This window comes from Acipenser ruthenus, chromosome 14 (genome assembly GCF_902713425.1).
Source record: "Acipenser ruthenus chromosome 14, fAciRut3.2 maternal haplotype, whole genome shotgun sequence".
NCBI classification, from domain to species: Eukaryota; Metazoa; Chordata; class Actinopteri; order Acipenseriformes; family Acipenseridae; genus Acipenser; species Acipenser ruthenus.
The window spans coordinates 37,930,513-37,958,328 of record NC_081202.1 but is presented as its reverse complement, the minus strand read 5'-3'; the positions used below and the strand labels follow the sequence as shown (position 1 = coordinate 37,958,328).

Below are 27,816 nucleotides of genomic sequence, written 5' to 3'. Positions count from 1 at the left end.
TAACATTTGAAATTGGTATGAATACATGATTGTAGATTGTAATTTTTTATTATGAAGATAATAAAAAATGGGTTCTCTTTTCAGATGTGCAGGCATTTTAAAGTTTATTAACCATTCTCAGACCAAGTGTCCCAAACTAGCTCCAATTTCTGTGTATATTTAATTATTTGTTTAAAGAAATAAAACAGACCTTAAAAAAGTGCTTAAAATTGTCCTTATTAGCTGTACCAAGCCCGCCTGTGCTAGAAGAACCACACTGACCCAATATCCCTCCGGAAAGACAATGGGAGTGACACTGTAGGAAGTGAAAGACAATAGGAGTGACACTGTAGGAAGTGAAAGACAATGGGAGTGACACTGTAGGAAGTGACAGACAATGGCTCCACTGGCTCCCGATCACCGCTCGCATCCAGTTCAAGACTCTTGTACTAGCCTACAGATGCCTTGACCAGTCTGCACCCAGCTACCTCCAGACCCTCATCTCTCCCTACACCCCCACTCGACCTCTCCGCTCCGCCTGCACTAGAAGACTAGCTCTACCACCGCTACGCTCCCCTGCCTCCAAAGCCCGCTCCTTCTCCACCCTTGCTCCGCAGTGGTGGAATGACCTTCCTACAGATGTCAGGACTGCCCAGTCCCTGACCACATTCCGGCGCCTCCTTAAGACCCACCTCTTCAAAGAGCACCTGTAGAACTCCTCTGTTTGTATCCTGGGACACTATCACCCTTCATGTAAATGTGCTTTATTTTGCTCTTATCAGCCCCTATTTTACTGCATTTAATCCTGTACTTCAGAATACTGTAATCTGCCAAGTTTTTAACCTGTAGTACTTTGTATTTAATCACATCCTGATGTAACTATCACTATTTAATCATATCCTGATGTAACTATCACTATTACCTGCTGTATTATTGAATTGTGGTTTGTCAAACTTGTACTTTACTTGAACAAAAGTTATTGTATTTTTTGCTCTTATTGTATTACTTGTATTGTAACGCTTGAAATGTTTTTGCTTACGATTGTAAGTCGCCCTGGATAAGGGCGTCTGCTAAGAAATAAATAATAATAATAATAATAATAATAATAATGGGAGTGACACTGTAGTGTTAGGTAACTAGGTAGACATGGGTTAAAATTACTTTAGTGTGGTATATCGCAGGATAAATAATAATAAAAAAACAACAATTCCAAAACAGTTTGCTTTAGACCATTGCAGCTCATGAATGACTAGAATGTCACAGAAGAGCCACTGTTTATTAATCAAGTGCCATCATGTTTGAATGTCTGTACCGTGAGGGGCAGACCTCTTAAAATGCTGATAGGCTGATGGCTCGTCCAACACCCACTGAAACACATTTAATGTGGAACCTTTTTGAACAATTATTAAGCATATTGACAGCTAGTATCATAAGGATGACTGCAACTGTGTGTTTTACACATGCACAAAATAAAAAAAAAGGCATTTAACCGGCTCAAACTGACTTCAACCACATGCAAGTATGAACTTTATACCATGGGCAGCTAATACAGCTAAGTCATTAACTAATTTAAGCAATAATAAACTGTCCTCTAAATTATAAAACTATTTAAAGGCGGAATATATTTTAAATGAATACTATCCTGGACCCCATTTGGTCCTAGTCCCTCTTCCACTCTCTTTCATATAATTGACCCTTTATCCTGCCCTAGTCCCTCTTTTATTATTATTATTTATTATTATTTATTTCTTAGCAGACGCCCTTATCCAGGGCGACTTACAATCGTAAGCAAATACATTTCAAGTGTTACAATACAAGTAATACAATAAGAGCAAGAAATACAATGACTTTTGTTCAAGCAAAGTATAAGTGTGACAACCACAATTCAATAATACAGCAGATAATAGTGATAGTTACATCAGGATATGATTAAATAGTGATAGTTACATCAGGATATGATTAAATACAAAGTACTACAGGTTAAGCACTTGGCAGATTACAGTATTCTGAAGTACAGGATTAAATGCAGTAAAATAGGGGCAGATAAGAGCAAAATAAAGCACATTTACATGAAGGGTGATAGTGTCCCAGGATACAAACAGAGGAGTTCTACAGGTGCTCTTTGAAGAGGTGAGTCTTAAGGAGGCGCCGGAATGTGGTCAGGGACTGGGCAGTCCTGACATCTGTAAGAAGGTCATTCCACCACTGCGGAGCAAGGGTGGAGAAGGAGCGGGCTCTGGAGGCAGGGGAGCGTAGCGGAGGTAGAGCTAGTCTTCTAGTGCAGGCAGAGCGGAGAGGTCGAGTGGGGGTGTAGGGAGAGATGAGGGTCTGCAGGTAGCTGGGTGCAGTCTGGTCAAGGCATCTGTAGGCTAGTACAAGAGTCTTGAACTGGATGCGAGCGGTGATCGGGAGCCAGCGGGAGCCTCTTCCACTCTTTCATTTAATTGGCTGTCACCCCCCTGCTCTCTAGCACGTCTTACTGGCAGAGGTGAAACTCTCTTTCGGACTCCTTTGGTAATATGATTTTACATACCGATTTCTGTTTGATTTCCATTTTTTATTTTCTTTGTTTAGATTATTTGTTTTACATTATTAAAGATGTAGTAATGTCCCATACGGTTTCAACAACGTTTTTTAGTATCCTACATCAAAAGCTTTTGGCCTGTGTTAAAATACTGATTCCTGTAATATTATATTGGTATTAAAACACATATCCTTTTTACCTGCCCTGAGCTTGAATATTTTATTTGTAACTATTTACTACTGTGAACAAACTAGTGTAAAATTAATTCAGTCAAAAGGCTCTAGAGAGCTACAGAGCAGTTGATAATGTGAACCCAATGCTCTAAACACAGCACAGGAACCAGAATCAAAGGACACAGTTGTACAGTTTGTGGAAATAGAGTTAGGAGAGAGGGGAGAGGGTAGTACACTCTTCTGTAAGTGTACTGAGGGTATAGAATGGGTTACCTAGGTTACATAGTCATGTTGTTGGGGCAGAATCACTGGGGTCATTTAAGACCCAACTTGAGAACGTTTTGAGGTCAATCAGTTACAAGGACCGGGACGAGCTTGAGATGGCCGAATGGCCTCCTGTTATTTTTCATTTTTTAAAATGTTTTTATGTTGTACCACAAAGAAAATGTTCACTTTTATTTGTTTATCAGTTTATTTAATAATTTATCCATTAATGTCTTTCTAGTTTTCCATTGTGAAATAGTTAAAGACAAAGGTATTAGCTTCAGTTGCTAGTTGAAAACTAGATAAAACCAGTTTGGAGTAGTAATGTTTTTGTTATTCAGGTCATTATAGTGAATATTCAGCCCATTTTTTTTAAGACTTGTAGGAAAACATAAAAGCATCCAAAACATTTTATTTTATTGCTGTACAGTTCTTTTGAAGTTACAAAAAACAAAAAATTATTGGATTGCTGCTGATCTCAAACCCATAATGCTAATTTCTCAAAAGTATGATTTTGTAGTTTACAATGTTCTTGTTCTCTTCCAGTGATATGTTCTTGTAATGCCGTTCCTGCTTTTCTAACTGCTAATATCTCACAACCCATTCCGACGTCATACTTACTTGATTAATATTGTCAGGGTTATACACACTAAGCGCTGTATTCTGTTGGGTCCATGACATTGATCTCTGATTTAATTTTGCTCCCGTTCTGAGGTCATGTCATGATTTACATGTTTTGAGTCTTAATGTTTGCTACATATCTGTCAGTTTACACATATTAGGTTCCAATCTGTTGTCAAGTGAAAATAAACCATTTTACTCCCATAACCTATAATGGCTAATTAAATCAGTATCACAGAACGCATTTTATTGAGTGAATCAAAATGTAAAGACACTACCTCAAAATCACATCACAGGTGTTGTCCAGTAAAAATGTAAGGGCTGATTCATAAAGGGTGTTTACCAGGCGTTTAACCCTAGAAGTGGCTGAGAGATGCATGAGTGCACATTGGAGTAAAGTGTGTCTGGCTAAAAGGGTTTTCAAAGAAACTTCAACCACTATTCAAAAAATGATTTTAAACACCCTTTTAGCTGAAAACGTCTAAATGTGAGAGAGGTACTGTTTAGCTTTGTTCTTGCAGATAAAAGTAGCTAGGCTTGCAGTCAGGTAATCAGTTGCAACGGCACACTGTGGATTAACCCACCCACTGAAATGTAAAAGTAATATGAATGGAAATGTAAAAGGCTATGATGTTCCAATCAGCACATTTTACATTTTTACGACATTTTAGTCCCATAAGTTTTTTTATGTATTTATTTTTTATTTAACTTAATCATTGGCAAAATACCAATTAAAAAACAATACTGTGCTACCAAATTCAAACACAAATATAAACTACAAAAATGAATGTACAGGGAAACTCTACAGGTTCAAAATCTAGTAAATAAACAAATATTATAAATACATCTTTGCTTCAATATGTATGCAGTTGCATTATGCATGAAACAGCAAAACAGAAATAAATAATGTCGTTATCGCGGTCCTGTGGGTGTCGTCTCCCTCTCTCAGCCATCAGTTCAGGAAATCAACAGGAGCTACGCTTCTTTTTTGCAACACATGTTAGACACAAAAAAATAAAATCCTATCTTTCCAATACTGTACTGTAGCAGGGAATATGCAGATACTGTAAAGAATGCCAATATCAAATACAGGGATTCTAAAGGGTTTTGAATGGGAGCTTTCGCATCTCATTGCCGCTGACAAAGGCTTCATATATTATTAAATTGCAAAAAAATCAAACAGTACTGTAAATTTAATTATTTAAATTAGTAGTAATCTAAAGTCAAAAATAAAATAAAAAAGAATGACTGAGTATTTGTTTTAGCTTTGCATACATGTGACAAAGAGCTTAAAACAAGTCTTAAACAAGCCCTGCCCCTTTTATTTTATTTTTTAACTAATTCTGTTGTATTGTATTTTGTCTAAAATTAACACGTGCAGAGATAAACATGCTTTGTGAGTAGGCAACTCACAATAACCACAGAATTTAATTTTTTACATGCGTCTAATAGATAAACATGCTTTATGAATATGACTCAATATGAAATACAATGATTCTTGGTTGTAAATCTCCCTCCCAACCTGTGAGGGCACTAAGCAGCGAGAACAGAGCTCCCTGGATGGGCTGGTCTGACAGTACTTTCCCAGGGTTCAAGGGAAGTCGGAAGGAAGGGGGTGGGGCTCTGTTGCAATAACGCATTGACCCGGAAGGGAAACGACGTGGCAGCCGCAGGTTGGAGAGGCGGTTGCTCTCGTTTACCAAGGGGTCATGTGTGACGGCATAAAAGGGGATGGAGAATCGCAATCTGTTCCTTTGCACTGGTTTTGTGTGAATGAACCGAGAAGGACGGTGAGAGGCCTCGTAACCACTGTTTCAGTATCTTGAGTGTTTGTTTGTCTTTGTGTAATTCGTCTTGTTTGTGAACCACTAGACGGCTAACACGATTCGTTTTGACTTGTTCTGAATGAAAATGAAAAAGCAACTCAAATAAGTGTAGAGTATTTGGTGTACTACTGGTGTACAAGCAGTAAATCTGTATACACTGATAAGCATCAATGTGTAATCTGAAGTTGAATAATTTAGCCAGTGTATTCTGTTCACTTCCAATTAAAAAATATTTTAGAAAAATAAACCCTCAAGAATCGCTGCAAAGGCGCACATTAATTCTGCATTTGTCAAACACTAAAACACAAATGACATTTAATAACAAAAGTAAATTTAAAAATCTAGCTACAATTACAGTTCAATAAGTTAAAGATTCCATGTTCACCCTTATAAAATGCACTATGGTCTACCATGGCAGAAGCATAATAAGGCAAAATAATCTACATATACATGTTTTGTTGTAAATTGCCTTTTGGTAGGTACAGTCTTGTCAAATTGGCAGACAATACATTCTATGTACCCAGAACCTTGTCTTCTAAGCTGTTAGAAGACTAGCTGTTAGCCATGAGAGTGGGCCAAATTCAGCTCATCTGTGTGTTGACACCTTCTTGCAAAAATGTCTGAGTGTTTTTTGGCTGGCTAACATTAGTAATACCAAACACTGTATTACTGTGCAGCTGATATAACAGTATTTTATATTAAGAACAGAGGTAGGCTAAAAACATAAGGCATTGTTTTTCTATGAGCTTTGTTCAAGTTGATTCAATTTATCATTTTATAATTGTTGGTAGTAGAGATTAATAAACCAACCACACCAGGGAACCCCTGATCAAACATTAACACACAAATAATTCCTGTTTCAAAAACATACACTTGTTAAACAGATAAAAGCAATGAAATACAAACTGACCCCATCCCAGATTGTGCTTGTGGGTGTCCTGCTTGCATGCGGTTTAATTTAATTGGAAACAAATGTTACCCCCAAACATGGCAGTGTCTGTAGGCTCATCCTTTGCAAAAAGGAACTTCAGACTTTCTGGTTTCTTAACTTGAGAGACAGGACAACAGAATAGCATTAACAGGACATTATTGTCCAGAAATACAGCGATCTAAGGAATGATTTAATTAGTAGTCAGACACAGAACTCATGTTAATGCTTTTAAGCTCTACTCGCTGTTTACTTTATTAAGAAGATTTTCGAACGAGAGGAGACCATGCTTTTTCGGATAATTGGTCTCCACGTTCTGTCTTCAAGGATGATTCAGCATCAGCAACACGGCTAACCCATTCATATCCTCCCCACTCTCTGTGTAAAGAGGTGTCTCCACTTCATTTCCAGGTCCTGGTTTCTGTGCTGCACTTAAAAGTATTGGTTTGGGTTAAATTTGTCAACTCCTTTTAAGATTTCAAAGTCTTCAATCAAGTACCCCCTAATTCTTCATTGTATATTGAGACATAGTTAGAAGTCCAAAAAGTTAGCACAGAGTATAGTGCTGCTTCTGGTTTTACCTATATTACTCCAGTTACATGATGCTATAAAAAAAAACATATTAAATCTGCAGATACAAGGCAATGGACAATAAAACATAATTTGGAGGAAACATTTTGTTTGCTTTTGTTTAATCGTTTAATCATTTTGATGACTTTGTACATATGTAACAAGTATACATTTGTTTTAATCTACAATCACACAACTAGAGTAATAAATGTAATAGTGTATATACAGGGCAGTGTTGTAATCGAGTCACAATAATGTAATAGTGTATATACAGGGCAGTGTTGTAATCGAGTCACAATAATGTAATAGTGTATATACAGAGCAGTGTTGTAATCGAGTCACAATAATGTAATAGTGTATATACAGGACAGTGTTGTAATCGAGTCACAATAATGTAATAGTGTATATACAGGGCAGTGTTGTAATCGAGTCACAATAATGTAATAGTGTATATACAGGGCAGTGTTGTAATCGAGTCACAATAATGTAATAGTGTATATACAGGGCAGTGTTGTAATCGAGTCACAATAATGTAATAGTGTATATACAGGGCAGTGTTGTAATCGAGTCACAATAATGTAATAGTGTATATACAGGGCAGTGTTGTAATCGAGTCACAATAATGTAATAGTGTATATACAGGGCAGTGTTGTAATCGAGTCACAATAATGTAATAGTGTATATACAGGGCAGTGTTGTAATCGAGTCACAATAATGTAATAGTGTATATACAGGGCAGTGTTGTAATCGAGTCACAATAATGTAATAGTGTATATACAGGGCAGTGTTGTAATCGAGTCACAATAATTGGGAGTCGAGACAGTTTGATTTAATCAGATTCATTTTAGAGGAGATTAGCAATCTACAAGTAAAAAGAAAATAACACTTGAATAAAAAATACAAAATTGAGATGCACAATAATGTGGTCATACTTGTCCCACTGATGTTCATCATTAAAATTCCACGGTTTCTTGGCCTATTTATAAGCTGATTTTTATTGACCATACAGAGGCCCTTTTACTTACAGGTATTGGACAAAAAAATGGAAACACCAATGTAAAGTCACTTAATAGGGCATTGGGCCACTATGGTATACCGCTCTGTTGAGTTCTCGGCGGACCGTTTTTGATGAAACTGGCTGCTCGCGCCCCAGGTTGAAATTTGCAGTCAATTGATCTGAGTTGCGCACCTGTTTTGCCTTGCACTTCGAATTAATGCACGGATATCACGATCCTGGAGTATGCACTTCCGCCCACTGTTGCGCTTTGCTGATGATGTCTTTCCCTTGGAGTTCCATGCCAACATCACCTTAGACACCGTTGCTCGTGAAACATCAGCAAGTTGAGCTGTCTTGATCACTGAAGCTCCTGCCAAACGCACCCCAACAATCACCCCTCTTTCAAAGTCACTGAAGTCTTCTCTTGCAGCCATGCTAGCCATAATTATAGGCAACCAGGCCTGTCCAGCATTTTTATACATGACCCTGAGCATGCTGGGATGTTATTTGCTTAATTAACGCATGAGTCACACCTGTGTGGAAGCCCTTGCTTTCAATATACTTGGTGTCCCTCATTTACCCAGGTGTTTCCATTTTTTTGTCCACTACCTGTAGTTAAAATGCACAAACGTGCAGTAATACTAAGGAGGTAAATTGTATTTTGAATAACCGTACTAACATAAAAGACTGGTGTTGTAGCTGCTGTTTCATAAACATATGTAAAATACCCCAGCAGTGCAAACAAACACTTTTTTTTTTTTACCGGTGTAATAATTGATCTGTTCACCCACTATGACAAAATCCACAGACCACTTCTTAAATATTAATTGAATGCTATGCAGTTCTGTCCTCAACCTCCTTTCGTCAGGCAATATTGATTGTGCCTGTTCCCAAAATCGTGCTGCTGTGGTCTGGGCTGCCCATTTTTGTTTTTATGAATGTATTCATTAAAAAGGCAAAACTCTAAAACATCTATCCAGGATGCAAATCCTGATGTATTGATTTCTATTATATGAGAGTTGGTGTTAAAACTTCATGCTGATATTGAGCTTTCGCCAAGATAAGCACCAACTAAGACATAGCTTCTTTTACTGTAAACTAATGTGATCCACCTGTGTTTCCTTCCATCTGATGATGTAGATATTCTTCTGCCTGGTGTTGATGGCTGAAGTGTAATGCTGGCTCCAGGGATCAGTCTATTTTGCCTCCCCAGCGCATCAGCACACACAACAGCTGCAATGCTGGCTCCAGGGATCAACCACAGTGCGGCCTCCCTAGCGCATCAGCATGACAACTGTCTGAACTGAGCTGAGTAGGGTACTTCTCTGGGGTCTTCAAGTGGACACTTTCCATCCTTGGTGTATCGTCGACTAGTCCACGACACCTCAAGAGGGCTTGACAGTGATTCTGGTGTCCCAGCATCACCCCCCTCCTTCCCCCACTCAGCTAAGCCCAGTTTACTTACCCATACATCAGCGTTGCTTTCTTTCTATTGTGCTTGAGATCCCCAACCAGAATCTTTTTGTCTCATCCAGAGCTAGTTGCTACTCCTCTCTGCTGCTTCAGATAAGTTCTTCACTATGCGTCGCGACTCTTGACCACTGAATCCGATGTCTCTGAGGAACCGGGTTGTGGAGTGTGCCACAAATCCTCAACAACCCACCTCCACTGGGTAATCCTGGACTCTCCATCCTCGCTGTTCTGCTTCAGCAGCTAGTTGAGTGTACCGAAGTTTCCTTCTTTCGTATGCCTCATCCACAGCATCCTCCCATGGCACTGTTAACTCTACCAGGTGAACAAGGCGTGCTGACCCAGACCACAAGACAAGATGAGCTCAATGGTGGCAATCTCCGTTGGGAAAATGTTGTCCAACATCTGCCAGCATTTTCCAGTCTAGCAGCAGTTGTCTAGACGAGTTTTGGTTTTAATACCTTTTCTTGGAGGTTGCTCCCCTGGACAGAGAAGTGTTGTTCTTCGTGTGTAATATACTGCTGGAATTGGTGGCAACCTGTTGGTCATGCTGTGCTTGTTTTTCAATGGTGGTCCACTATGAAAGGCGCTATATAAAATAAAGATTGATTGATTGATGCTAAGGCCAAACATTGCAGCACCTGGTCATGACGCCAAGTAAACCATCCTTGGTTAAGACCCACCTTACATCCTGTCAAAATGTGTCTTAATGTAGCTGGTGATGAACACAAAGCACACCACGGATCCTCTCCTACCCATAGATTAAGGTTCTGTGGTGAAGGGAGAATATCACATGTTGACCTGATGAGGAAACTGATCCTGCTCTGTTCCATTGTCCATAGATCTTGCCAGCCGATCTTGCGTTGTTCCACACTCTCCCATCTCTTACATTCTCCTTGCTTTGAAACTGCCATTATGCATCCTCTCCTCCTGCTTTTGCACCTCATTGACTACCAGCTTCCTCCGTTGAGCTGGGGCTGCTTTGTGCCATGTAGGAGGAGCTGAACTGAGACCAAGACCCCCTCTTCCATGCTGAACTTGCCCCATGATATCACCAATTCGAAGGGCAGCCTTTGCATCCTCCACAGCTTTCTTTGCCGCCCACTTTCTTCCAGTTTTCAACACAAGTGCTGCCTCCCTTACGCATTTGTCGCGTGACTCTACTAATGTCATTTCCAGTCTGACCTTGGCAGACTTAAACTCCTTGGTAAGAGCGGAGACTGGTAGCTGCAGTATTCCTTTACCATGAAGTCCCACTCTGCTGAGGCAGCTGGAACTCCTAACCATTTCCTGACATATGAACTGATTAACACAGAGATGCTCCTTGACTTAGTGGGCTTGAAATGCCCATTCAATGTTATTGGTTAATTTGCCCAATAATCGATTAGTGCAGGCTACTGTTGTAGTCATGGTTGTCATTGTCATCTCTGAGCAACATTGCTGAAGAAAATCTTGCCTTCTACGTTTAACGGGGCAGCAGTGTGGAGTAGTGGTTAGGGTTCTGGACTCTTGACCGGAGGGTCGTGGGTTCAATCCCCAGTGGGGACACTGCTGCTGTGCCCTTGAGCAAGGTACTTTACCTAGATTGCTCCAGTAAAAACCCAACTGTATAAATGGGTAATTGTATGTAAAAATAATGTGATATCTTGTAACAATTGTAAGTCGCCCTGGATAAGGGCGTCTGCTAAGAAATAAATAATAATAATAATAATAATAATAATAAATAGGGTGAAACTGCCCGATACTCGTAGAATCTTTTTCTTTGGGTATAAAGACCCCACCTGCTCGGTGCCATGCTCTTGGTACAAATTAAACAAACATGTCTGGAGCTGATTAACTCAAACTGGGAATTCTGGAAAACAAAGATGGCCGTGCAACACTCCGCTTCATTGATCATCTGTACCGTGCGAAGAAGGGTACTGGACTGTAAAAAAAGAAATACCATTATTAAATCATCATTTCTTGTACAGTGCATTATTGTGTTAAATTTCATGTACAAAATGTGGATTCGCAAGTGGTAGTTTGGATTTTAAAAACAACTTACTTTTTTGCCAGTTCTTTTTTGTATTCTAATTTTTTTTTAAACATAGTATAACGTTAGATCAATATACATTAAACCAGACAACAAACTCTAACCCTTTATTTTTTCTACTGCATTTAAGTTTAAAGCTTACGTAAATAAAAATCTATTGATTGAGACACCAAATAAGTATTGATTGGTAAGAAATCATAATAATAAACCAAAAACCATTTAAGTTATTTCAGACACAGTATATTTTATTTTGGCATTTCTCAGTGCTGGCAGGATGCAGACTGCTTATTTCTCTCCCTGTCTGCTCCATAGTTCTTGTGAACTCGACAAGCGCAGGTACTCTAGATTTACCTTCCATGCTGCTGACGCTCTTCTCTCTGTCTCTATGCTGTCACGTGTTCCTCTCACTCATAAAGAGGCAGGGCTTGTACGCATCAGAAGAAGGGCTGCGGTTATTCAAAAGGAAAGCGATCGTGTAATTTATTTTCTCGAGTCAAGTGCAGACTTTTGGGCCGGGACTCAAGTCAACTCAAGTATTACTTGCAGGAAGTCAAGTCAAGTCTTTGCTTGCAGGAACTCGAGTCGAGTTGATTCTTTTCTTGCAGGGACTCGAGTCGAGTCATTTGATGACAAAGATTTGAGTCGAGTCACCGAAAATTGCGACTTGAGTTGAGTTCTTGACTGGAGTCGTTACAACGCTGATACAGGGATACCTGGTTATAAGGCGGCCCTTTCTAGAGCATAACAGATTATAAGGCGATCCGGTCATGGCTGCCATTACCCCATAATGCCATTACACCAACACTTATTACACCATAATGCCATTACACCAACATGTATTCTTGTTATAAGGGAGAACACCACAGGAAGTGGAAGTGTTTGTGCAAAAATCATTCTCAGTGAGAGAGTAGATGTATTTAAAAATGTTCAGCAACTGACAGCCAGCTACAATGCAGACAGTCATGCTAATTGGTTAAAACAGTCACAACCCCAACTCAGAGCCATCCTGGTGCTGTGTTAAACAGTGAAGCGGTCTAATGTGCGAAAAAAATGTGCCAAACTGATGCAACTGACATACATACTGTCAACCGAAAACAGCTTGATAGCAACTTGAAGGAAGCAGTGCTTGCTACCTGGTTCGAGCCACCACGGGGGGGGCAGGCGCCTGTTCGTACATTTGGGAAGTACAAACGACATGTACCTGAAGAATGTTTCAATTCCGAGCTGTATCCAACATTACAGCGTGAGTAGTCATGGGATTTATTGCGCTCCATGTTTTGTGTTTAGCGTGCAGGATGGCATCACATTAGTTTTGAAACCACTGACTGACTGGAGCAATGTGCAAAAAATTGTCAAAAAGCATCTGGCTTCTGGGGCTCCCGAGTGGTGCATCCAGTAAAAGCACTCGCTAGAGTGCAGGATGCGCTCTACAGCCTGGACGTCGCCGGTTCGAGTCCAGGCTATTCCACAGCCGACCATGGACGGGAGCTCCCAGGGGGCGGCGCTCAATTGGCCGAGTGTCGTCCGGGGGGAGGGAGGGTTAGGTCAGCCAGGGTGTCCTCGGCTCACTGCGCACCAGCGACCCCTGTAGTCTGGCCGGGCGCCTGCGGGCTTGCCTGTAAGCTGCCCAGAGCTGCATTGTCCTCCGACGCTGTAGCTCTGAGGCGGCTGCATGGTGAGTTCGCAGTGTGTAAAGAAGCGGGCGGCTGACGGCACACGCTTCGGAGGACAGCGCAGGGGTGGTAGCGGTGAGCTGAGCCTAAAAATAATTGATCATTTCAAATTGGGGAGAAAATAATAAAAAAACTGATTGGCAACGACTAAATTTAAAAAAAAAAAAAAAAAGCATCTGGCTTCAAAAGCACATTGTACTGCCTGCAGTCTAAGCGCAAACTTCTTAAGCGTGTGTGATGGCAAACAGGACGGTATTAAGAAGTGCCTTTCCAAGGCCTGCAAAGACAAAGGGGAACAGAATTACAAATCACTTGAAGCCATTGTGAAGACAATTGTGCTGTGTGCCCGGCAAAACCTCTTCGTGGGGACTCAGATCATCGCAGCAACCTTTCCTCTCTTCTGGAATACAGAATGGAAATGGACAGAGCTCTAGCAGAGGATTTGAAAAGAATGCACACTAAAAAACGCAAGGTATGTGAGTCATCAGATACAAAACGAGTTCATTACCCTGTGTGGAAATCAGATTCAGAAACGGATTGTAGGCCTGTGCAAAGAAGCACATCAATTTAGTTTGCTTGCTGATGAAACGTGTGATGTGAGCACAGCAGAGTGATTATCTTTAAGTTATGGGTCATCTGTAGATTTTACAGTTCAAGAGGATTTCGTTGGATTTGTAATGGCTGAAGAAGTCACGGGTAAAGCTCTGTATGAACATGTCACTACAAACCTCACTGCCCTGGGTTTAGATGTACAGAGTATGGTTGGGCAAGGCTATGATGGTGGTTCAAACATGTCTGGGAAATATCGTGGGCTGCAGGCACGCATGCAACAGGAAAACCCATTAGCACAGTACGTACACTGCCGCAGCCATCATCTGAATTTAGCTCTGTGTGAAAGTTGCAACACACACAGTTATGGAAGAAGCCATTTGTTGTATCACTGCTTCTGCAACCCATGTGTATGAACACAACTGTGGCGAGTCTCAAACAGCTGAAACCTTTCTGCCCCACTAGGTGGAGTCAGAGATCAGAAAGTGTAACCACAGTTTTGGAAAGTTTTGGAAATGTTATCACTACTGTTGAGGATCTAAAACAGAATAGCTCCAGGAAAGTTGCAAGCGATGCTCAGTCACTTTTAAGGCGAATCACAGAATTTGAGTTTCTGATCAGTGCAAAACTGACCCAAAGACTGCTGCAATACACTGTGTCCCTCTGTCATGCATTACAATCGCCTGATTGCGATCTTGTTAGGGCATCTGAACAAGTTGGCTATGTTTTGGCCATTTTAAAAGCTAAAAGAGGTGACGGACTGTTTAATGAGATTTGGAGCAGTGCTTGTGTTACCTCGTCTGAATATGACATTCATGTCTGCGCACCAAGAACAAATGTACACCAGCGACATCGCGCCAACTCAGGATTAGATGCATCACCTAAAGAGTACTGGAGAATAAATGCCTTTCTTCAATTTATCAACCACCTAATATCTCAACTGCAAGTCCGCCTTTGCCAGCCTCTGCCCCGCCTGAAAGCTCAGTACCTTTTACCTCAGTATGTAATGGATAATAAACAGGAAACATGGGCTGACATTAAACAAGAGTACACAAGATCTCTTGTTAATGAAGATAGTGTTGACTGCAAACTACAGCTGTGGCAGACAGCAGTCCAGGAAGGGCACATCAATGCACATGATCTCACCTCTGCTGTGAAAATCACACACCAGCTATACCCCAACATGCATGCCATTCTGAAAGCTCTCTTAACAATGTGTCTACTGCTTCCACTGAACGATCATTTAGCTGCCTTCAACATCTTAAGACATATCTGCGGAGTACAGTGACACCTAAGAACCCCTGCTACTGATGAAACGTTTCACAGGGAAGCTTGAGCCTCTCAAAAAACTTTTGGACCACAATGGCTATTTCAAACAAAGGTAAATAAATAAATTACCTAAAAAAACTGTAAAAAGTTGCACTAAGATAGTTAGTAATAATGGCATTGCTGTGGTGTGTTACTGCCTTGTTCAATCTCTGGTCTTGGTAGCTCCAGTATTACCTTGTAACACGCCATAGCTGTGCCATTATCCCTTAACTTAGTGTCTTAGCAGCATCGAACAATGCTACATTATTAAAGCAAGCTGCTGACAAACCTAAAACCACATTAGGGATTCTACCGAAATTAGCCTATGAATGATCCAAAGAATGTAACAAGTATCCTAATTAAGGGTTATGCAGCCTCCCGAACTGGTGCAGAATAGAAAATATTTAAGGGGAGATAAAGCAGTGTGAGAGTGCTGCTTTGAGAATCCATTCAACAAAACTGCACTCATTGGTTTTTGATGTTCTCTCTACAATGGAACCCTGGGGCCCATGTTCTTTTCATTGTTAACATCCTGACAACTTTTTACACTTATAACTTTAATGTAGAACGGGGTACCCCTGCGCCCCTGAGTATAGTTGTTTGTTTTGTATGTGGAGGACGAGCGAGGTGCCGTCCGCCACGTTATTGTTTTGTTTCGTTTTTGTTCGGAGGAGTAAACAAAAAGAAAAAGTAAACATACATAGGATCAGTGAACGCGATCTGCCCAGCCTGACCTGTGTGTTTTGTGTTCGAGATTTGTTTTATTTAAAACCTTTATTTTGCTCTGTGAACAAGTGTGGTTTTTGTTTAAACCTTTTATTTTATTTTTACTTGAAAATCCCGAACGTCCTGCGCCTGAGAGGGAGGAGCCCGAACATCTTGCGTCTGAGTAGGAGGAGCCCGAACGTCCTGCGCCTGAGTGGGAGGAGCCCGAACGTCCACAGCCCAAGAGGGGGGAGTCGGTGCGTCCACAGCCCAAGAGGGGGGATTCGGTGCGTCCACAACCCAAGAGGGGGAAGGCCGAACGTCTACAGCCCACACCTCCGCCAGCAGAGGGAGAGTTCCTGCTGGTTCCACCTCTGTGGGAGAACTGTGTGTCACTCTCACCTCCGCCAGCAGAGGGAGAGTTCCTGCTGGTTCCGCCTCCACCGTCGTGGGAGGACTACTTGTCGCTCCCACCTCCGCCAGCAGAGGGAGAATACCTTCTGGTTCCACCTCCACCAACAGAGGGAGCATGCCTGCTGGTTCCACCACTGCAGCCAGAAGGGGAGGAGCCCCTGCCGCCTTCGCAGCCAGAAGGGGAGGAGCCCCTGCCGCTTTCGCCAGGAGTAGAGCAGCAGGAGCTGTCTCTGCCTCCACCACCACCACCTGAGGGACAGGAGCAGGAGCTGCCTCTCTCTTCACGACAGGATGGACCGGAACAGAAGGCTGGCGGTCCGCAGCTGCCCTTGTATAGGCTGCGGAGCAGTGCAAGGGGGAAAACGGCCGGGTCGCAGCGGCTGAAAAGAGGGCCAACCCCAGCACCACCGCTGGTCCTGGCTCCCCTCCTACAATCGCCTCCTGAGGGACCGCTGCCGCCCTGTCGTGCATCGCCTGGGGATGCCAGTTCGCCATCGCCTGAGGATGCCAGTTCGCCACCGCTCAGGGATGCCTGCCTTGCACCGCCCAAGGATGCCTGCCTTGCACCGCTCATGGATGTCACGCCCGCTCCGCTCAGGGATGCCATGCCTGGATCGCCTGGGGCTGCCTGCTGCTCCTCATCGCCTGGGGCTGCCTGTTGCTCCGCATCGCCTGGGGCTGCCTGTTGCTCCGCACCAGGGTCACTGAGGGTCCTGCTTCGCCTGGGGTCGTCACCTGGGGTCGTCGCCTGGGGTCGCTGCCGGTCCTGCCATGCAGCAGGAGGTACTGTGGCTGGAGCCCCATGAAGGGGAGCTGCCGGCCATGAAGAAAGGGGGGGAGGTCAGGAGACCAGCTCCCCCAGCCGCACTTTCGCAGCAGGAGATAGTGTGGTTGAAGCCCCGGCAGAGGGAGCTGTTAGCCACAAAGAAGTGGGGGTGGAGGACATTCCACGATGGCCACCCCCAGAAACACCTTGCTTCCCCTTCTTCCGGGACTTTGAGACTGAGGGGGGAGGTTGCCGTTGGGGCCAAGTGTGCGTTGCACAAGGGGGGGATATGTAGCAGGGCGGTAGAGTGCCCTGTACATTGATTTGTTTATTTATTTTTAGAACAGGGTTTCCCCCTCCGCCCCTATTTAAAAATGTATTTACGGTGTAGCCGTGTTTTGTTTTAAAAAAACCTTGTGGGAATGCGAGACTGTCAGCTGGTGATTATTAAATTAGCTGGCAGTCATGCATAGTAATGCTACCTGTGCAGACTGTGGCCGACGGGTAATGAGAGAATTGATAGCCAGTTAACCCCTCGGCCAGGATATAAAAGACCTGCTGTTTCAGCTGCAGGTGGTGGGTGCATGAGGAGTGAGAGCGGAGAGAGCGAGGAGAGAGAAAACAAAACTAAAAGGAAAAATTAAATACAGGATCAGTGAAGGCTACAGCCCAGCCTGACCTGTGTTGTTTTTGTGTTTGTGATTTTGTTTTGTTTAACCTTTTTATTTCGTTCTGTGAGCAAGTGTTTTGTGTTCAAACTTTTTATTTTATTTTTGTATTATTTAAATAAACGGCGCCGCCGCATCATTTACTTTGAAACTGCAGTGCTTGGTGTCAGTGTTTTAGTTCCTGCTTCTGTTTGACGTCAGCGCCCAGCCATCCTGTCACAGACCCCCATATTTTTCGACATGCCAAGCAATACCACAATTCACAAACTGGGAGAAAAACAGGTGTGAGTAATCACGACTGGAAACGAGAAGCAGCTCATAACTGTAATGCTCTGTGTGACAGCAGACGGCCGCAAACTGCCTCCATATGCGTAATTGAGGTTGTGTCTTTATAAATGCATAATTATTTTATAATAATTTAATATATAAATTTGTCATACAGTATACCTAAATAAATACAGTTTCTACTGAAATTTGCGGGCCATAGTGTGAAAAAAATAGATTAATGATAAACTCAAAACAGCACAGTGAAAAGAAAAACATTTAATGTATTAAATTACAGTTCTACACATTTTAATCTTTTCCCCTGGATAAGTGTAACATACTGACAAATTAAAGAACACCTTTTTAACTAACTGTCACACCTAAAAGCATTGGCAAAGTTGGCAAATGTAGCATTCTGGAAATTGCATGACCAGCTGCTTCTTTTTATTTTGCAAGGAACTTGTACTCTGGGACAATGAAACAAAATGCAACCAGTTAATACCAGCAGATATCAATTAAACTTACAAACAAGGTTCATGTGAGTGGATTTGGGGGGGGGGGGGGGGGTCAATTTGAGTTTAACTTGCTGTACATACCCTCCCACCCCTGCCCGTCTGGGCTGTTTGTGTGAATGGTGGGGGGGGGGGGCAATTTGAGATTAACTTGCTGCACACCCCTGGTGTGTGAGGAGATTACACAATCAGGCAGCCTCAACAGCTAACTCACAGACCTCCAGTGTACTTCTGAGTGCAAGTATCCCACAGCGATGGATCAGAAAGACTGCGACTGTGTGTGTGCGTGCATGTGTGTGTGTGTGTGGGGGGGGGGGGGGGTGGGGGGGGGGGGGGGGGGGGTTGGTCCTAGTTTAGAATTACTCCAGTTACCCTCCCCTCAATCCACACTTTAAATAGTCAAAGAGACGGGCTTCTGAATCAATATTTTTGGAAGAATCAAACAGAGGCTGAACTTTGATATTTAAACAAAAGGTAATTATAGTTTTTTATACTCCTACGGCTTACATTAGTGGGAATGCATTTTCAGACCATTTAAAACCCCCTTTTGTATGTTTGTGCATCTATGTACCGGTACTTTTAACACTATTTATTAATGAAAAAAGCCTTTAGGAAGGTATATGCTATTGAGTTGTACTGTGGATTAGTTTGCTAGTGTGGTGTGTTTTATAATGCATGGTCAATTCAGTAGTATAGGTGTTCACACAAGTGGTTGACAGTGTGTATGACAATTATTAAAAAAAAAAAAAAACATTTTAAAAGCTGTGGGGAATTTGTTCCAGGGGGAGGGCTCTTGTAAGACATTTCATAGGCCAAAACTCAAAAACAAGGGCAAACTGTTTTATTGAGACAGATTGAATGTGAATTTACTACTTAAATACAGTTTCATTTATTTACATTTGTTTACATAAAAGTATGTATCTCTATGCATCCTAACAATATACATAATGTACATTTTATCATTTCGGAAAAAAAAAACAAAAAAAAACCAACACACACAAGAAAATGTTGCTAAAATGTTATAACAATTACCACAGTGTTCCTATATTTTATTACAAACTTGAGTTTGTTGAAGCGGGGGTATTTAAGGGCTGAAAGTGGCTTTTGAAAATGAAATAAGTAATCTTTTGTTTTCATTTTTAGTTGCTTGTAGTTTAATGTGTTTGTCTACATTACCGGTAGCTTAATTTCACACTTGAACCATTTTAAACGCAGCTTTGATTCTGAAAGCGAGAAGGTTTGTATATCCTTTAAAGCTGAGCTGGAGTAAAACACTAAATCTACTGACATGCTTATTTAGGTTTCTAAGATTTGGCCTTAAACTTTATTGTGACAAATGTTACAGGGGTTCTAAAATGTAAAGCCATGATCTGCTTTACCATGCTGCTTCCCTATACTATGCTTTCACTATGTTATGCATTTACTATGGTAAACTTTTATAAGGGAGTAGCATTCAGTGTTCAATACAGTATTTGTCTGAAGTTTTCAAATGTCCAGAACTGCTGTGTAGGGTGCGGTCAGGCAAGGCAGTGCTTTGCACCCACCCTCTGTACCACTGCAAAAATCCGAAACCATGGTGTTGCTTGACTAAACATCATTAGTGACCCTCCTTTCTCCTTCACTCATCAGATAATATACCACATGGCAAGACCTAGGGGTGGCTACAGGCACTAGCCTATTTAATTCTGGAAGCCTAGGTCAATCTACAGTATGTTATGGCTTCTGGGCGCCCCCTTTGTAACAGTCTTGTTTGGAGCAGATTTTGAGGTCTGTTCTGGTACAGCCCTGCAAAAAGGCCAGTGAAAATACACTATGTGCCTTGGGACCTTATGGTCCACTTGTGCCAGTTGAAACATTCTTTAAACAGATGGTTCTTCCAGGGTCACACTTAATGGGAAATGGGACGGGGGGGGGGACGGGGTAGGGGCTTAAATTGCAACTGCTTGGCTATACTTTCAGTGCCTCTAATTCAACCCATTTGGTGAGTACTGAAAAAATATCGCAATGAGCAAAGCAATCTTTAAAACATGTACACAAATATCTCATGATTTGGGTTTCATTTCATTTAAGGTCCTCATTCATAAAATGGGGATCCTTTATGCGCTGCTGGTGTCTCTCTCTGTCTGTCTGTAATCTTTAATCATACCCGTCTACCTCCTATAGATATTTCAGATTGGGTGTAATGTTTGCACACTCTGTCCTAACAGCCTTCTGGGTTTTTGTATACCTGCGGGCCATTGTTTATGAATCACCATATATTTTTTTTGCTGAAGAAACAAGGAAACAAACATAGAGCACAATAATTTTAAAACTTGATTCAAGAAATATTGCCTGTCCGTATTATTTGTAGTGTGAGTGTGGCAATACAGTGGGGCCCTATCTAGTGGAAGAGCAAAGGTAACCCTAGGTGAGATCAATACCCACTCGTATATGAACTGCTTTCTTGTCAGTATTATTCCATTATAATTGGTTAATTCCATTGCTCTCATTGCTGAACAGAGTCAGATCCAGGGTTCGACTGGCAGGGAAGACTAGAATTAAATACTGTTTTTTCTACAACAAAGGACAAGCAAACACATTGGAATGGGATAGTAGAATACAGTAGTTGACTTGAGTGGAAGTCAGAGGTTATGTTGGAATCAATGTTATATTTTTTCAAGGAAGTAGCATATCCAAGTCTTAGAGTGGGTAGCCAAGACATTAATCAGATGTAGGTAAAAATGAAAAATATCTATCTTATAAAATATACAAAAAATGTTAATAATCTTCAATAATACTTACACATGAATAACACAAAAGTAAATTTAAACATTGCAGGGTTCAACAAAACTGCAAACCAAGTTTTTATTTCACTTTTTTAATATTGGAGAATAAGGAAATGAAAGTGTGGTTGTCTAAGTAATTTCCTATTATGGTTCTATTGTTAAAAGTATGTTTCATACTTTTAATGTAAAAAAAGAAAAAAAATCTGAAAAATGTTTGAAAATAAACTGCACTTAAAATGACTAAATATATACCAGTTTATTTTGTGACGTCAACAGGGATTTTTCTACCTTTTGAATACATTATTATTATTTTTTTTTTTTTTAAATCCCCTCCCACGAATCTGACATTCTCAACTTATCTTTCTCACAATGACCTTTAACCAATGATCTTCTAAGAATGATCTCTGTGAACGCACCCATTGGCTAAATTGGTCAGATTCTGCACAGAATCTGCGCAGAATGATCCCCGTGAACGCACCCCTTATTCTTACTGTGAAGCCAGCAAAGATAACAGGGATAGCCAGAGATTGGATAATGTTTGTTTGTTTGTTTGTTTGTGTGTACAGTTTCCTAGTAATTGAAGACATTGTATTCTGGGAGATGTAGTTGTTAGTGCATATTTTTACGTCGTGCATTGCGTAAGTTAGGACCAAACATGCAGAAGAATGTAAGCTTTATTTTTATATAAAATCACACAGGTTACTCCAGTGAAATCCATAAAGGTAGACAATTTGTCCTGCTTGGACACAGTGCTTTTGGAAAGCGTAATCTACGTAGAAGCTGATGAGTTATGAACTCAGGAGCAAATATTCAAAGGGCTTGCGAATTTACTCATCTTTCTCGAAACTCTGTTTGCATTGCAAATGTTTTGCGTAAAATCACGTGAAAAGTGAGTGAAATCTAAAATAGTTGCAGAGAAACTGCAATTATCGCAGCGCTGTGGAAATTGATAAATTAACATGAATTAACACAGGAAATCAACCGCAGCTCTTGAGATATATAACCACTGCAACTTTTTGCAAAATGAAGACGCATTATTTGGGCTTGACGAGGCATAGTCCCAGCACCTCTTCAGCTATGAAAGTTAAAAATGTCATTAAATGTTTTCCTCTCAAGTGCGTTTTGCAAGTTCTTGCGTGCCCTAAACAGAGACAGTCCACTGCCAGGGACATTTAATTACTTTACTATTTACGTGCCATAACGATGACACTGGCTGCGAAAGAAGGACTGCGACTCTATTGTTGTTTTTTTATACACACATGCTTGATGATTACTTGATTTGAAAAATGTCTTGAACGACACAAGCAGATTCCTACACTACTTGGTTTGATTGAATGAGTAGTACACAACAAGCAATATTAAAGTTGAACATTAATTTAAATAAACAACAAGTTTTTAATGAAAACAAATAATGTAGTCTACTTCACTATAGTGAAAACTGGCTTCTGTTATTTTTAAATACCGCTGCTTCCGATTATACTACTGCTTAATAACAGGAACAACATTGTATTTAGGGTTAGTGTTGAACTTAAATGTGTTCATGCCTGCCTGTCCCCCTACCCCCACACAGGAACATTACCCTTTTAACCCCTATTAAAAAAAAAAAAAAAGATATAAAAACAATAATAATGGTCTGGTTATCTCTGTCCTTTTTTCAATGCAATGAGAATAAGAACATAAGAAAGTTTACAAACGAGAGGAGGCCATTCAGCCCTCTTGCTCGTTTGGTTGTTAGTAGCTTATTGATCCCAGAATCTCATCAAGCAGCTTCTTGAAGGATCCCAGGGTGTCAGCTTCAACAACATTACTGGGGAGTTGGTTCAAGACCCTCACAATTCTCTGTGTAAAAAAGTGCCTCCTATTTTCTGTTCTGAATGCCCCTTTATCTAATCTCCGTTTGTGACCCCTGGTCCTTGTTTCTTTTTCAGGTCGAAAAAGTCCCCTGGGTCGACATTTTTAACATTACTTCCCTTGATTTGAATTCAACACTTTTCACAATATATCCGAGCATCTTGTCGACATTTTTTATAGATTCCCAAGCTAACAACTATCTACCCAAAACAGAAATGTATTTATTTATTTATGTATTTATTTATTTTTTGCAATTTCCACAAACTAGCTAGATATTACTACAGCGTGGACCATGGGTCAAACCAAAGTGTGTGTAGGGTGCGTGTATCGGCCTTGTGGAGTCATTTGAATGCCTTTCCACTTTTTATTTCATTTTAAACCATTTAAATGCCAAGCCAAATATATAGTTGTGCCCCCCCCCTCCACTTCCTGCAAAATAACTAAGAGGAGTGTTACCAATCTTAAGTGATTTCCATGCAACATAGTGATTTGCGAGCAAATTAACTTGTGAATTTAGCTCGTGGTGGTGAACTTGCGAGAAGGTCCAGTGGTTAAAGAAAAGGGCTTGTAACCAGGAGGTCCCTGGTTCAAATCCCACCTCAGCCACTGACTCATTGTGTGACCCTGAGCAAGTCACTTAACCTCCTTGTGCTGCGTCTTTCAGGTGAGACGTAGTTGTAAGTGACTTTCGAACTGTAGATGAAAAAATAACTGAAAAGAACAAACAATATTTTCAGTTTTCCAATTTCTGAAAACGGTAAATCTATGGTGCAAATATTAGGAACACTTGATTTTGCTTAAGTTTAAAATTATTTTGCACAAAAATAAATACACATTGTGGAAATGATGAGCGGCTCACCTCTTACTAACTCTCATCTGCTAACCTACCTGTCACTGAGGCTGCAGACCGTGCAGCCCCCTGATCAGTCACTGGCAGCTCATACCGCTGTTTGCACACCAGAGAGCCAATGGGAAGGCTCCCTGTCTGCTTGCAGGAATCACAAGCTTTCCTATTCGCTGAATGCACAGGATTTGAGGGCACCAGTAAACTACTCACTATCTACAGCGCCCAATCAGAAAAAAAGTAGAGACACATCTAGGATAATAATATAAAAACATATATAATATATTATCCTTATCTAGGGGAGCCTTTTTGGGTTTGCCCCTGCCCACATCACCACGGGAACGCAGTTCCGCACGGGGTATTTACACTGCCTACTTCCTGACCATCTTGCTAACTGAATAGCTTACCAAACTTTATATGTGAGATGTACTCAAGGTGACCTACATTTCGGTGCCATTCATATCGCTGTGCCACCTATTATTAATTCTTATATCAGAATAATGTGCCAGAGCCCTGGGGGAGGGGGGGATTGCAACAGTAACACAGGGACCGAATTACCACGTGCATTACGCACACACAAGTACAATGTGGAACAGTTACTTTGTTAAACTCCTTGGCAATTTCAAATACATCTATTAAGTTGTCTCTAGCTCTCCTTCTCTCTAGGCTATACAGATTCAGCTCTTTCAGTCTATCTTCATATGACATACCCTTCAATCCTGGAATTAATCGTCTTGCTCTCCTCTGTGCTCTCTCCAATGCCTCAATGTCTTTCTTATGATATGGGGACCACAACTGGACACGCTATTCTAGGTGTGGTCATACCAGTGCATTGTATCATTAATATAGCTTCTCTTGATTTGAATTCAGCTGTCTTGAATATATAACCTAACATTCTATTTACCTATTTTATAGCTTCTCTGCACTGTCTAGTTGGCTTAAGAGATTCATCCACTACTACCAAATTTGCATAGTTTACTGATTATGTCTTGGTCCAAGTCATTTATATAGATTAAGAATAGCAATGGTCCCAATACTGATCCCTGTGGTACCCCACTTGTTACGTTACTCCAGTTTGATGCCTGGCCTCTAATGATAACTCTGCTTCCTATCTTGCAACCCGTTATGAATCCATGCTGCTACTTTACCATTTATTCCTACTGATTTAATCTTGATAGCCTTTCAGGCGGTACTTTGTCAAATGCTTTTTGAAAATCTAAGTAGATGATGTCATACGCACTGTCTTTGTCCACTCTAGAAGTCACCTCCTGAAAGAAATCTAACAAATTTAACAAGATTGACCCTTCCTAAAGCCATGTTGGCTGTCACTTATAATATGTTGTTGCTATATCAATATTCCTCCATTTTGGTCCTTATTATAGTTTCCATGATTTTACATATGATTGATGTTAAACTTATAGTTCTTTAGTTCCCAGAGTCAAATGTATCTCCCTGTGGTGGAGTGTCCCGCCCCTATTTATTATTATTTGTATTATTGTTTGCGGCGCGGATAACAGCGCCGCGTCTTTTATTATTTATATTTAAAAATCTTGTGAGGATGCATGACTGATCAGCTACTGATTATTTAACTAGCTGACAGTTCATTACCAAACGCGTGCAGACTGTGGCCGAGGGGTAATAAGTTAATTATTAATAAGATAATTAACAACTAACTCCTCGGCCAGAGTATAAGAACCTGCAGCTGTCCGTTCTGCGAGCTTGGAGTGTAGAGAGGAGAGTACGGGAGAGCGGAGAGAGAGAGAGAGAGAGAGAGAGCGAGCGAGGAGATAAAGAAACAATTGCTATATTTAAAAATATACTTGTTTCTATTTGTTTGGCCTTCGCGCCTTTTTGTTTTGTGTTTTGTTGTTTGTTTAAATCTTTTGTTTTGTTTTGTTTGTTAATAAATAAGCTGAGTGCCATAGCATTCAGCTTCACCCGCCCATCCATTGTTTTGGTTTCAGTTACTTCCTGGTCCGTGACATCACCACACCTCACCACTGCGAGCCAGCCTGTCACACTCCCTTTTTAAATATAGGAACAACACTGCCAATTTTCCAGTCCAGTGGGATGGCTCCATTATTGATAGATTTATTGAATATATAACATATCGGTTTAAAAATCTGTTGTCTAGTTTCCCAAAGGACTCCTGGACAGATTCCGTCGGTCCCTGGGGATTTGTTTGTTTGAAGTGCTGCTAGCTCCCTTAGTGCTTCATTCTCTTCTATAACAAACTCTGGCAATGATGTTTGTGTACATTCTGTTAACCTTGGTATATTGTATAAATCCTCCTTTGTAAATACTTGTACAAAGTATTGATTAAGTATATCTGTGATTTGGTTGTCTTTAGTCACTAAATCACCCCTGCTGCCATGTAAACTACTGACTTCCTCTTTCAGTTTCCTCTTAGCATTAACATATTGAAAAAACCCTTTACGTTTAAGTTTACTATCTGCTGCTACTTGCCTCTCTAATTCCCTTTTCACTCTCCTGGTCTGCTTTTTAAGGTCTCAACAGCCCTCTCTGTATTCTATTTGTGAGGCTGCTCCCTTTGGTTTAATATAAAGAGATCATTTTATTAAATTTTTAATACCTAGCTTAATAAATGGTTTTACCTATCATGGTTTCTTTTTCTTAAGTTTTATCTTTTCTTATTTTGGGATAAATGTATCCTACATTTCTAACATTATATCCCTAAACGTAATCCAATTGTATTCAACTTCATCATCTATTAGTATTCTATCCCAGTCCTTGCTTTCCTTTGTAATCTGCTCTCCTGAAATTGTAAACCATTGTCTTTGATTTATGTACTGCCCTTGATTTATTTGCCACAAACTTTATCGTATTGTGGTCACTTATTCCTAGTGGTTCTATTATCTGTAAGTTGTGTATCCTTGCTTCATTGTTTGTTAATACCAAATCTAGACATGACACAGCAGTGTGGAGTAGTGGTTAGGGCTCTGGACTCTTGACCGGAGGGTCAAGTGTTCAATCCCCGGTGGGGACACTGCTGCTGTACCCTTGAGCAAGGTACTTTACCTAGATTGCTCCAGTAAAAACCCAACTGTATAAATGGGTAATTGTACGTAAAAATAATGTGAGATCTTGTAAGTCGCCCTGGATAAGGGCGTCTGCTAAGAAATAAATTATTATTATTATTATTATCTAGTTGGGACATTCACCATTTGTGATAACAAGCAATCTTACACTAACTCATTCCCATGTCTGAACTGTTGTCTGAGGTCATGTGGGCCCAGTTTATGTTTGAGAAGTTTCCCATTAGAGTGTCCCCTTCCTTACCTATTTTTTTATGCTTGCAGAACTTGTTACCATTACTTTCCAGTATTTCCTATTCTAAGTAGTTTTTAATGTATGTTGCGACCCCTCCTTCTCTTTTATCATGTCTATCTTTCCTAACTAACCTATATCCTTCCATGTTAAACTCGTCTCCATCATTTGGAGTTAACCAGGATTCTGTTATCCCTATAATATCATCGCTATCCATATTGACTACGGCTTCTAATTCTAGAAATGTATTTCTAATGCTTCTTGCATTAAATAGAGGCGTTTCAGTTTATGAACAGTTTGGTTGCACTTTGTTGTTTACTGTGTAGTTTGTAGTGTAGCTCCCCCTGGCTCTATTCTTCCTGCCCCACCTATGTAATATACTGATTCCATGAATGTAACGGATAAGAATGGGCAAGTTTTTAGTAATTGCGATTTTTCATGTAATTGAAGCTCATTCTTTAAGTTGTTTTTTTATTATTATTATTATTATTATTATTATTATTATTATGATGATGAGGAGGATGTATTTATTTGCTTGCTTAGCTGGCCAAATAGATATGGTATTAACATAATTATTCATAACATTTATTTGCACAATTTTTTCTGTTGTATGCAGACAGGTTTTAAAGTGCATGCCTTCCTGAAGACTAAATGGTTTTATGTATAGATTTGCAGTAACATTTGCATAACATTCGGTTGATGACAATGGTTTGAAAATACTTTTATTATTATTATTTGGCCGACGCCTCGATCCAAGGCAACTTACAAGTGTTACAGTGCAATACAAGAACAATATTTAAATGCAGTAAGTTTACGGGACGTGCA

The 27,816-nt window shown here is 40.7% G+C and overlaps 1 protein-coding gene across 2 annotated transcripts in view; it reads left to right on the top strand.

Moving 5' to 3' along the window:
* Positions 1-27,816, top strand: part of LOC117419859 (sodium- and chloride-dependent GABA transporter 2-like) — a 127,376-nt gene that overhangs the window by 9,577 nt on the left and 89,983 nt on the right. Inside the window, exon 1 of one of the 2 annotated variants that reach the window (XM_058986478.1) lies at positions 18,591-18,717. The exons of the other annotated variant lie outside the window; for it this stretch is intronic. The gene's annotated coding sequence lies outside the window, so the exon portion shown is untranslated. Of the gene's footprint in view, positions 1-18,590; positions 18,718-27,816 lie in introns of those variants that run through there. 2 annotated transcript variants of the gene reach the window in all.